The sequence below is a fragment of the Nelusetta ayraudi genome, unplaced genomic scaffold (genome assembly GCF_046127955.1).
Source record: "Nelusetta ayraudi isolate G7.1 ecotype Tasmania unplaced genomic scaffold, CSIRO-AGI_Nayr_v1 ptg000134l, whole genome shotgun sequence".
In the NCBI taxonomy this organism is placed as follows: domain Eukaryota; kingdom Metazoa; phylum Chordata; class Actinopteri; order Tetraodontiformes; family Monacanthidae; genus Nelusetta; species Nelusetta ayraudi.
In genome coordinates this window covers 1,286,373-1,296,811 of record NW_027466184.1, presented here as the reverse complement: position 1 = coordinate 1,296,811, position 10,439 = coordinate 1,286,373, and positions in this window count along the sequence as shown.

The following is a 10,439-nucleotide window of genomic DNA, read 5'->3' as shown; positions in this document are numbered from 1 at the left end:
CCCAGGATGAAAGCAGTATTAGTCAAGTGGGGATCCCTCAGCTTGTTGTGGCAAAATGAAACACAATCATTGTGACGCTTTTCTCTAGTTGCGTGTTGGGGTTGGAGTCGGATCCTGACAGAGGCCTGGGGGCAAGTGGCAGGTATCACCGCCTGGAGGTGTTGCCGGGGCCTCGCCCGGATTCTCAGTGGCGGCGAGGTGAAAGCTCAGTGGTGACAGCAGTCTTGATGACGGCGCCCAGCAGGAATGTGTCAGGTGGCGACGGAAGGGTGGTGGGCGGGGCTTCAATCACTGGCCAAAAAAACAGAGCGCTTTCCAACATATGATTGGATTGGATGAGCTCATCTATCTGGGGTCCGTGATTGGGCAATAATTACGCAAGCCTCAGTCGTGAGTCAGTGTCACACCAGCTACTCAACCTGCTCCCGACTCCTTGTGCGTGTTTGTGGCTTTTTCAAGACGGTGAACTCCATTTCCCACGAGCCTTTGCGGGGCACAGACAGCACAAACGTCCCCAATCTGCGCTGAATCGTTAGGCAGAAGGGTTTGGCAAACTGGCACACGTTTGACTTGAAAGCATGCGTGCGTGCACAATGTGCTGGTATGTCCTGCGACAGCCGTGATTTATCATTTTGGTGATCAAAGTGTGAACCCTCCAAGACGTCTCGAACCGATCCAGCCGGCAACGCAACAGTTTCTCCTCCTCCTTTCTCCTCCAACCCTCCAATGACGTTGTTGCGTGCTGACGGGGGATTGTTTCTGCCACTTATCCACCCTCGGCCTCTCGTCACAAGGACGCTTCGAGTGAAAAGAAAAGAACCCAGCCCAGATTGTTGACCATCAAAGCCGCTGAGTGAAACTAGTTTGTGCTGAGTCACACCGTGGAGCCAGGACGCTCACAGAAAACACACAATGATTGCAGCCTCCCTGCAGAGAATTTTTTTTTTGTTAAGCATTTGTAGATACTAATGAAAAATCAGCTCCAAACTGTTTCAGTACGAATCACAAATCTTTGCCAAAGCTCAAGGGAAGCGAAGAAGGAGGACGAAAAAACAGCTTGAGCAGAGGAAGGAAAACATGTTGTAGCATGAATTGCGACTCCAAAAGAAAAAACAGGGGGGAATTATGCAATCTGTCAAGTCACAGTGGCTTCAGTCAGAGTGTTTTGCTTTTTGTGATTGTTTCAGCCTTTTAAAGCGTTGAATTACAAGCCTGCATTTTATTTTCATTTCCCAATATTTTTGATGCAACATTGCAACATTCTTCATGCATTGTACAGTGCCGATTGGGAGATTACTTTGCAAATGTATTTGGTTACAATGTAAAAGTAGTATGACTATTTCAATTACTTAATCAAAGTAATGTAAATAATTACATTTTTGAATCAATGTTCTCAACTGGTTAGACCGGACAGTGTTGAGCTTCCAGCAGTAACACAATAACAACAACAAACTGCCATGACAAGGACAAACTTCAGTACCTTTTACTACCTTTTTCATGTTTACTGTGATGTCATTCTGAGATCCAGAAACAGGGACGCACAACCTACTATCTTTGAAATCAGCAAAATCAATCACATTTTTGCAAAGATTTTTGGATGAAACAGTGAGATGCAATTAAAATTGTAATCATGAATAATTTAGTACTTTATAACTGCAATTTAATGACATTTTTTTTGAGTAATGTAACTGATTGCAGTTTCTTTATTTTTGTAATTAAAAGACATAATGACATGTAAGTTGTTAGTCCCCAATGATGGCATGGTATCAGTGGTCAGAATGCTAAGTGCTACTTTGGAAAACACACACTGGCTGGCAGGAGCTACTGAAGCCTCTTAAACATGCAGATGAACTGAAGCCACCATACAGCAGATGGATTGTGCCAACATCCATGATGAGCAGAAAAAAGAGTGGCAGTGCCCCCAATCACGTTGAAGAGGTTTTAAAAACATTTGTAGGGGAACAAAATCACCAAGCAGGTTGTAATAAGAATTTGACACGCTGGCGCCTTTGAAGCAAGTGAGCGACTGCCGGCGAGCTGCGAGCGCCGCACTTCATTAGCCGGAGTTGTGTATTTGCCGCGAGCCCTTTCTGAAACTTGTCTTTTTTCATTTTTGAGCGTCAACATCTTGCACCCCTCGACTCCCCCCACGCGCACACACACACACACACACACACACACACACACACACACACACACACACACACACACACACACACTACAGAGTTGTGCAAAAACATCTCTGCTGCCAAATGCAGTAAAGGACGGGTTTGGCTGCCAGATTGCGGATGCAAGTCCAGGCCTGCGTGGCTGAGTTGTTGCACTCGCACAGTGTTTTTATGGAAGAGGTCGACCAGTGAGGAGGCTGCGCCTGCTTGTTGTGCGGCTGCGTCCGCTTGTTGTGCGGCTGCGTCCGCTTGTTGTGCGGCTGCGCCCGCTTGTTGTGGGGCTGGAGCTCGAGGTGGAAGTCGGCGGCGTTGACAGGCGCCCTCGTCGGCTCGGAGCTTTGAGAGGCATCAGCAAATATAAACCAGGCTGCTTGTGTGTTTGCTTTGGTGTTCCCAGGCTTCAAGTGTTACTGACAGACAGCTGTGTGCGTCCACAATGTAAATGTCAAACAATTAGATTTTTTTTTATAGCCTCAGCTCAACATTTGATGTATAATCTGATGACTCCCCCCCCACCCTTTCTTCACTGAACCAATCTGACGGCCTTTTGATTTTTTTTTTAAGTGTCAGGCGATTGATTTAGTGCAGTGGTTCTCCACTGGTGGTGTCTCAGGAGCCACATTATTTTCCTAATCATGAAGTCGGCACTCAAATTTATTCCACAAAAATAAAAATGCCAGCCGACTCTCCTTCATGTTAAGTCAATCAATTATCATATCCCTTAAAAAAAAGGGGGGGGGGGGGCAAACTGCCCATGAAGCTGCAAACCAATCAACACAGCTGTCCGACCCACCAGTTGAAAAACGCCGATCTGGAGATTCACCGGCTGCTACGTGGTTCTAGCTCCCTCTGTCAAGTGACCTTCGCCTTTTCAGTCCATTTCACTCTTGTTGGAAATCCGTCACCGATTCTTTTCCCCGTTACTGCAGTACCAGGAGTCGTTTGAATCGACTCGTCCCGTGTTTCACGCAGCGGGTTTGGCCTAATTGAATCAGAGGCGCCACAAGAGCACTTAACAGAAAGAGCGCCGAGCCCGGTGGCTATAGTCCCCCAGGAGAAGTGGAAGGTCCTGAGGAAACTGGCTGAAATGTGGCCGACATGTAAACTGCAAAGGGCCCCGACGGCAAGTTCACCTGGTCGGAGTGAAGATGATAAATCCTTGATTTTGGGGCAAGAGGTCGACATTTTTATTTCAGTTTTAGCGGACATTAGCAGGTAGTTAGCCATCGACGCAGCCCACGAGTCTGAGTGTGTGTTTGTGTGTTTTCTGCTGTGCTGCTGGAAGGAAGCGGCCGCATATGTTAGTCATTTGCAGACGTGCATATGTTGGAAATGGAAATGCCATCGTTCGCCGCTGTAAATATTCCATGCGCAGAGTCGCGAGCAGGTGCTTGAGTGTCGATGAGGGAATACGATACCGAGCACCTGCACACCTCATTTCCTATGCAGGCTGGCGCCTTAATGCAAATTCCCAAGGAGAAGATTGTTGAAGACTGTTTTCGGTGCAAAAAGAAAAAAAATGTCGACATTGACAGTGAGCTATGTAAATGATGAGCCCAGAGGTTTTTAGCATTAGCAGGGAAGGAGGGGAAATGTCCCGCAGGAATCAAGCCTCACCACAGCCTTCCATCCACCACGAATGAGATGTTTTTCTCCAGACGTCGTCAGTCTGAGGCTCTTTAACTGCTGCGAGCAGCGCTGCAGGTTCAGCTCTGATCACCTGCCGTGTTTTCAGGCGAGGGTTTTTGCCAAAAAGCTGCGCAGGAGTAAAGCAACAAACCTGGAGCCTTCAGAGCCGCTCTTTGTTCTTCCGCCCTCCGACACTGAGAATAACAGCTGCTCTGGTGAAACTGCCGCCGCCGCAGCAGTCACGCTAACTAGCTAGCTCGCCGTGCCTTCAGTCGAGGGCGACTCGAGTCGGGCCGCCTTCGGGTTCTGGAGAAGGAGTCCTGGAATCCACCCCAAACAAAACTTGCCCCAAAACGAGTTTTGCACCTTTCCGGATGTTGATTTTTCCCTGAGGTGAAATCTAGGTTCTTCTCTTTAGCCGCAGGGACGCGCGCGCCGGTTTCGATGGTTCTAGGGTTCTAGGTTGGTTTCGGTCTCGGACTCTGAGGGTTTTTGACGGGGTCCGGTCTCGGACTGGACTGGGAGGACTGGGGGATATTTGATCAAAACCAGTGGAGACTCAGCCAACACTTCAATGATATGATAATAACAGAAAAGCTTTTGTTTCACCTCCTCATCCTCAGAGCCGTGCAGAACTTTGAAGTCTTTCACCACCACCATGAGCGAGATGAGTGTATTTTTACTTTTCGAGTTGAGACGTTCAAGGTGTTTAGGCGTTTTTTTCAGACTTGGCAGGCCATCATGTTCAGTTAAATTATTCCTCGTTAACTTATTTTCCAATTTTATGAGGCTATTTTTTAATGGTTCAAAAATATCTGGCAAAGCAGCAAAATGTTAAAGAAAATGATTAAAATACACCTTCCAGAAAAAAAAAATGTAGCTGTTCAACTTTTGTAGAAGCAAACTTGAAATAAAAAAATAAATAAAATAAAAGAAGGTAATTTGTTCTGTTTTGTTGTGATTTTTTGATATCCAGAGTCTTGGTCCGGTCTCGCTCTCGACCTCCCAGTGTCTTGGTCTGGTCTGGTTCTTGATACTCTCTAGTCTGGATCAGGTCTTGCTCTTGATGTGTGCGGTCTTGTCTACAACACTGGCGGTTTCACGTGACCTATCATCTGAGATACATGACTTGGGGGGGTGGAATGAATGCAATGAAAACATCACACGACAGCGACTACAATGTGCTCATCTGGCGCTGGTGGTGTCGCGATCAATGGGCGAAACCCAACACTGAGCGATTCATCAAAAGTCATGCATTAGTTATGAGACAGGCCTCGTGCAAACGCGTCCGGCCTGCAGCCCCTGAACGCCACACGGTGGAAGTTTCTCTGTTTGACCTGGGAGCAGCTTCAAAACAAGAGCTTTTTCATTTTTGGATCAGAATGTTTTGCTCCGCAGTCAAACATTATTTCAATTTATGGGGTAAAAGTGCAAAAACAGATTAATTTTTAGGTCACTCCTCCTCTGCACTTTTCACGAGGTTTATTCTCAGCCGGTCTGACCCTTGCTTGTATAATACAACTTTGCTTCAACTGCAGCTCTCACTTGAAATGTTCTGTTTTCCCAGCAGTGACTTCATGAGAGGAAGCCAGGGCTCTTCGAATCTGGGTTCTTCCAGTCTAGGATCTTCCAGTCTGGGATCTTCCAGTCGGTGTCGGAAAGCTTCTGACAGGATGAGGAGCCAGAGCGCATATATATATATATATATAGATATATATAGATATATCTATATATATATAGATATATACATATCTTCCATGAGAATCCCAGTGAGACGTCTCTCTCTCTACTGACGTGTTGCACTTCGTGGGCCGGCAGCTCCTCAGGCCAATGGGTGAACAACACACACACATGCACACACACACACACACACACAAATGCGAGGGGCGCTTTCATTATTTGGGCAGATGTAACTAAAAAGGGAAAAAAAAGATAAATATTTATATAGTTCTTGAAAAAAAAAAAAAAAGAAGTTGCCTGGACTCCCAGATGTCGTCACTCTGCACTCGTTCTTCGCTCCTCCCGCCTTCACGGGGGTGAAAACGTGCCGTGACTCCTGCGATGAGGATGAGCAATGGTGACATCGCAAGTTTGGAAGTGGGCTGTTGCGCCTTCAGGTTTGCCAAAAAAAAAAAAAAAAAAAAGGAGATGAAGAAAAAAATGACAGTGGGTAAGACGTCAGCTGCAAGATGTTTGATTCCTGAAGTGCAGCAGAGACGCTGACCTTGACTGACGGAGGGAGTTTTGAACATTTTTTTATGTCTTCCAAAGGCAGCAGGCAAACAGCTGCAGAAATGCGTCCGCGGCAATCACACTTTTTTTTTTCTCTCTCTCTCTCTCTCTCTCTCTCTCTCTCTCTCTCTCTCTTTTTCAGGAGCCACTCCACTTTTCCTCCATTATGTGAGAGTTATTAGGAAGCGCTGGAGGCCTTGTGAGGAGCGTCGGCTGGAGAGCTCTTCCATGACGCAGCCACAGCTGCTGTGAAGATGACAATCAGATGCTCAACCAACAATGGAGCCTTGCAAAGAAGTGCTCAGCCGGCGACTGAACAACCTCCAGATAACACGCACACACACACACACACACACACGCACACACACACACACACACACACGCACACACACATTCTGTTTGTTTGCTGGCTGCTGTTGAACCAGGCAGGTTTTTCAGCCCACGTGTGAGTGCGAGCAGACTGAAATACTCTGGTTGGTATTTTTTTGTGCTTGGCAACAACTGCGCTGCCCTCGAAAAAAAAAAAAAAAAAAAAAAAAAAATTCCGCTGTCTTCCTCCCTGCTTGTACTCACAACACACACATTCCGTCTGTCTATACACAAAGGTAAAGCAGAGGTAACGTTGCGTCACGGCGGAGTCCAGCAGGGAATCGCGCCATACATTTCTTTTCATTTATTATTTTTTTCTTTTGCCATAACTGTAGGATGATAAAAATAGGATGATACTGACTGTCTGTTTGCCAACAAGGCTGCGCCTCCGTGTGAGTCACCCTACTGCTCAGCTCATTTGCTTATTTTTTTCAACCGGGTCGTAGGGGGGTATCGTGGGTGGGCGGGGGGGTCAGGTTGGGTGCTCTAAAGCAGCGGTCCCCAACCCCTGGGCCTCGGACCAGTATCAGTCCATGGGTCATTTGGTACCGGGCCGCACAGAAATAATAATTAACTTGCGTTAAAATAATTCTGCTTTTATTTATTATCTAAATCTGAACAACTCTATTTGACACGTGTCAAGGCGCTTGTCTCGGTCCCGTGATACGTTTCCGCTAGACTCAACCAACCACTAGCCAGCAAGCTAGCTAGCAACATGAGTGAAAATGTTACGGGTCCCCAGGATGGAGGACCACAATAACAAATACTGTACCTGTATAAAGCCGGTTGAATGGAGAGGCGGAGACACAGTTGGTGCTTTGGATTTTTTTCCAGAATGCATCTGAGGAAACAGGGAAGGCGCCGCCCCCTTTACCTGTCCCCAGCGCAACTCGCCCCAACACAGAAGTTCCCCCCTCTCGTACTTTACACATAAATGCCACCCAAACACTCAAATAATTTGTATAAAATTATAAACAAACCAATGAATGAAAATAAACAAAACAATTTAACATATTGCCAGTGTTTAAACACTAATTGTGGTTGACCCATTTTTGTGAGTACCACAAAAACAAACGCCTTTTGGAAAGAGGAAAAGGTCCAGTGAGGAGACAGAAGAGCCCACGACTTCCAAGGAAAAGAAAGCAGCGTTGAACAGACAATACCAGGAGTCCTACCGCTAACTTTATCTGGACAGAAGATTCCTACGCAACAAGCCCACTCTGCTTAGCAGGCTCTCTAATGAGGCAGTGAAGCCTTCAAAACTGCTTGGCCACGCAGAGACCAAGCACCCTGCATTAAAAGACCAGCAGCCTTTGGAGTATTGAGAAAGAAAAAAAGTGTATTATTATATGTTACTCATGTTGTGTTGTTGTCGCCATGTTCAGAGGACGCTGCTAAATAAAGTTCCAAACGAGTACACAGTGGATTCTCGTTTAATTTCATATTTAGAAAATAACACAGTTTTCATGCCGGTCCGTAAAAAATACTGAAAATCCTGTCTCAAATTAAACTGGGCCGTGGTGCAGAAAAGGTTGGCGGCCGCTGTTCTAAAGATTCCCGGCTGTCCTTGTTTTCAGATTGCGGAAGGACTGAAGCCTCGATTCAGCCAGTCGGCCCAGATTCATTCATATCAAAGACGAGCAGAGACGCTTTACAACGACGTCTCCAAACTCTCAGCAAGAGCAACAGAGTGAAAACATCTCAGCACTGTTTGGAGCTAAAAGACACACAGGGCTGATTGGGAGAACTGCACGTTTTGTTGGCCAACTGTCTGAACTGGAGCGGAAGAAGGAAATCAAGCAGGTGTCGTGAAGTGAACCTCTGAAGCAAAACAACAACAGAAATGACACCAACAAACAACCGTGAGGATGATTAGTTGTGCGGCAGCGTTCCAAACTGTTTCTGCTGCGCCAGTCGGTTCCAACATGCTGCTGAGTGAGTGGCTGCTGTGCATCTGCTGCAACAATACTCAGATGTGCTGTATGCACAGTGACGCCCCAGTAAAACCTCACCCCCCCCCCCACCCCCCATAACAGATGATTTCACAAGTGACAAACAGTGAGGTGCTTGTGTTTATCTACGTCAGCGCCATCTAGCTGCGTGGCTGTGTCTCTGCGACTGCGTCCACACAGACAGACCATCTGCTGGCTGTGTGCAGCTCGCGGTCCCGGACCCTTCAGCGGTGTGAGAAGCAGCGGGAGCGGAGTGGTGGAACCTCCAGCCTCCGAGCAGCTCCCTCCTCCTGCTCCAGGTCCATGGTCAGTGTTGTTGGGATTACTCTATTAAAGTAATCCAACTACAGATTACCGATCCTTGTTTCAAAAGTAATCCAATTACTCCTTTAACTACTTTGTTTCATAAGTACTCAATTGCTATTTGCTAATTACTTTAGTTAAAAAAAAAAAGTTGAGAACGTCTTGGTTCCTGCACAACGAACCAAAAATATTCTTTGATTTAGACGAGATGAACTCAAGATAATGTTTGTATTTCCAGCTAGAAACGCAATCAATGTTTTTTTTTTTTTTTTTTTTTTCTTTTGTCACCGCCATGCTTGTTTTGGTGCGTCGTTTGCGGTTGTTTTTCTAAATTTCAGACATTTTTGTGGATAACAAGACATTTTTAGCAGTATTTCGGAAAAGTAATGGAATCCTTTCTTGATAAAGTAATGACGATATAGTTACCAGTTTTCCCACGGCAATACTGTTACATTACTCCGGTACAAAAGAAGCAGTTTGATTACTAGTAGTGGATTACTTAGTAATGGATTACTCGCCAACACTGTCCATGGTCCACCGTGATGCTCTCCACCTGTTTTGTTTGTTTGACGACACCCGAGGAGGAAAAACAGCTCTCTTTCCAGGACATCAGAACAAACAGCGCGTGCTCTGTGCGACGACGGCACCGGTTCACCATCCAGAGCTCAAAGCTCATTAACACGGAGACGCAGCTCCTCTTTCGAGACTCGCCATGGAAATATTGCGACGCATCAAATGCCCCTTCTGGGACACGAATGAATAAATAACCAGCGCTCACTGCCTCTGTTTAAGTTACGACAACACAAATACACAGCGCACCGGGACTTATATGGCATGAAAAATATATCCAGCCGTCGCGTATGTATACCTCTGCTCCTGTTTGTTTTAAAAGCATGTGACAAAGTGCCCGGTCTTGAACCAGCAGCGCACATTAAAACCCCTCTGAGACTCCGGGTGGGGGGGGTGGGGGGGGAGAAGCGCGGGCGCGCTGCCGCTGAGGCCGAGACGGAGGGAGACCCAGTCACGCCGCCAAACCGTGACAAACATGAAGTTGGACACGCTTTCCACATGTGTCACCGCTAGAGAGTCGCCCACGGTGGGATGTTTGTCTCCCGCTCACCACCACTAACCGCCCCGCCCCCCGCCAAAAAAAAAAAAAAACACGCACTTATTCCCTGCGAGCTCTCCAGATCTATTAGCGCTGGAGCATTTCACCCAGCTTGTTTAATACCTGCTCATTCAATATTTATCCAAGGCTGCGCAAATGTGCCTCGCAGTCAGACGGCGCGTGATCTCATGTTTTGCAGACCAATTAGTCGGCCGTTCATCAGCTCGCCGCTCGGGTCTTCTTACCCTCCACTCAGTCAACTGCCGTGTTTTTTTTGTTTAATTTTTAATTTCATTTTTTTAATTTTTAATTTTTAATTTCAATTTTTTTATTAGTTATTTTTATTCAAAAAACAATTTCGCCCCAACTTGTAATTTTGTCACCCCGGTTTGCCTCACACTCAATCACTTCCGGTTCCTTTGCTCGATCTCGCCACAACACGGCAGTTGGGTTCAAGCTAACCCCAGTGACCAGAGTGTCAGGTGTAGGAAGAGCATCGCTGCCACACTAGACAGAAGAAAACAGGGCTCAGTGTCACGTCATGATGTGAAACTATCACGTTTTTACATGGTGACGCGAAAGCTACCACGTAAAAACGAGGAACTTTCGCGAAATAACGTCACACTCTGCAAGTTTTTTTCCCCTAGTGTGGCAGCGTTGCTCTTCCATACCCAGCGC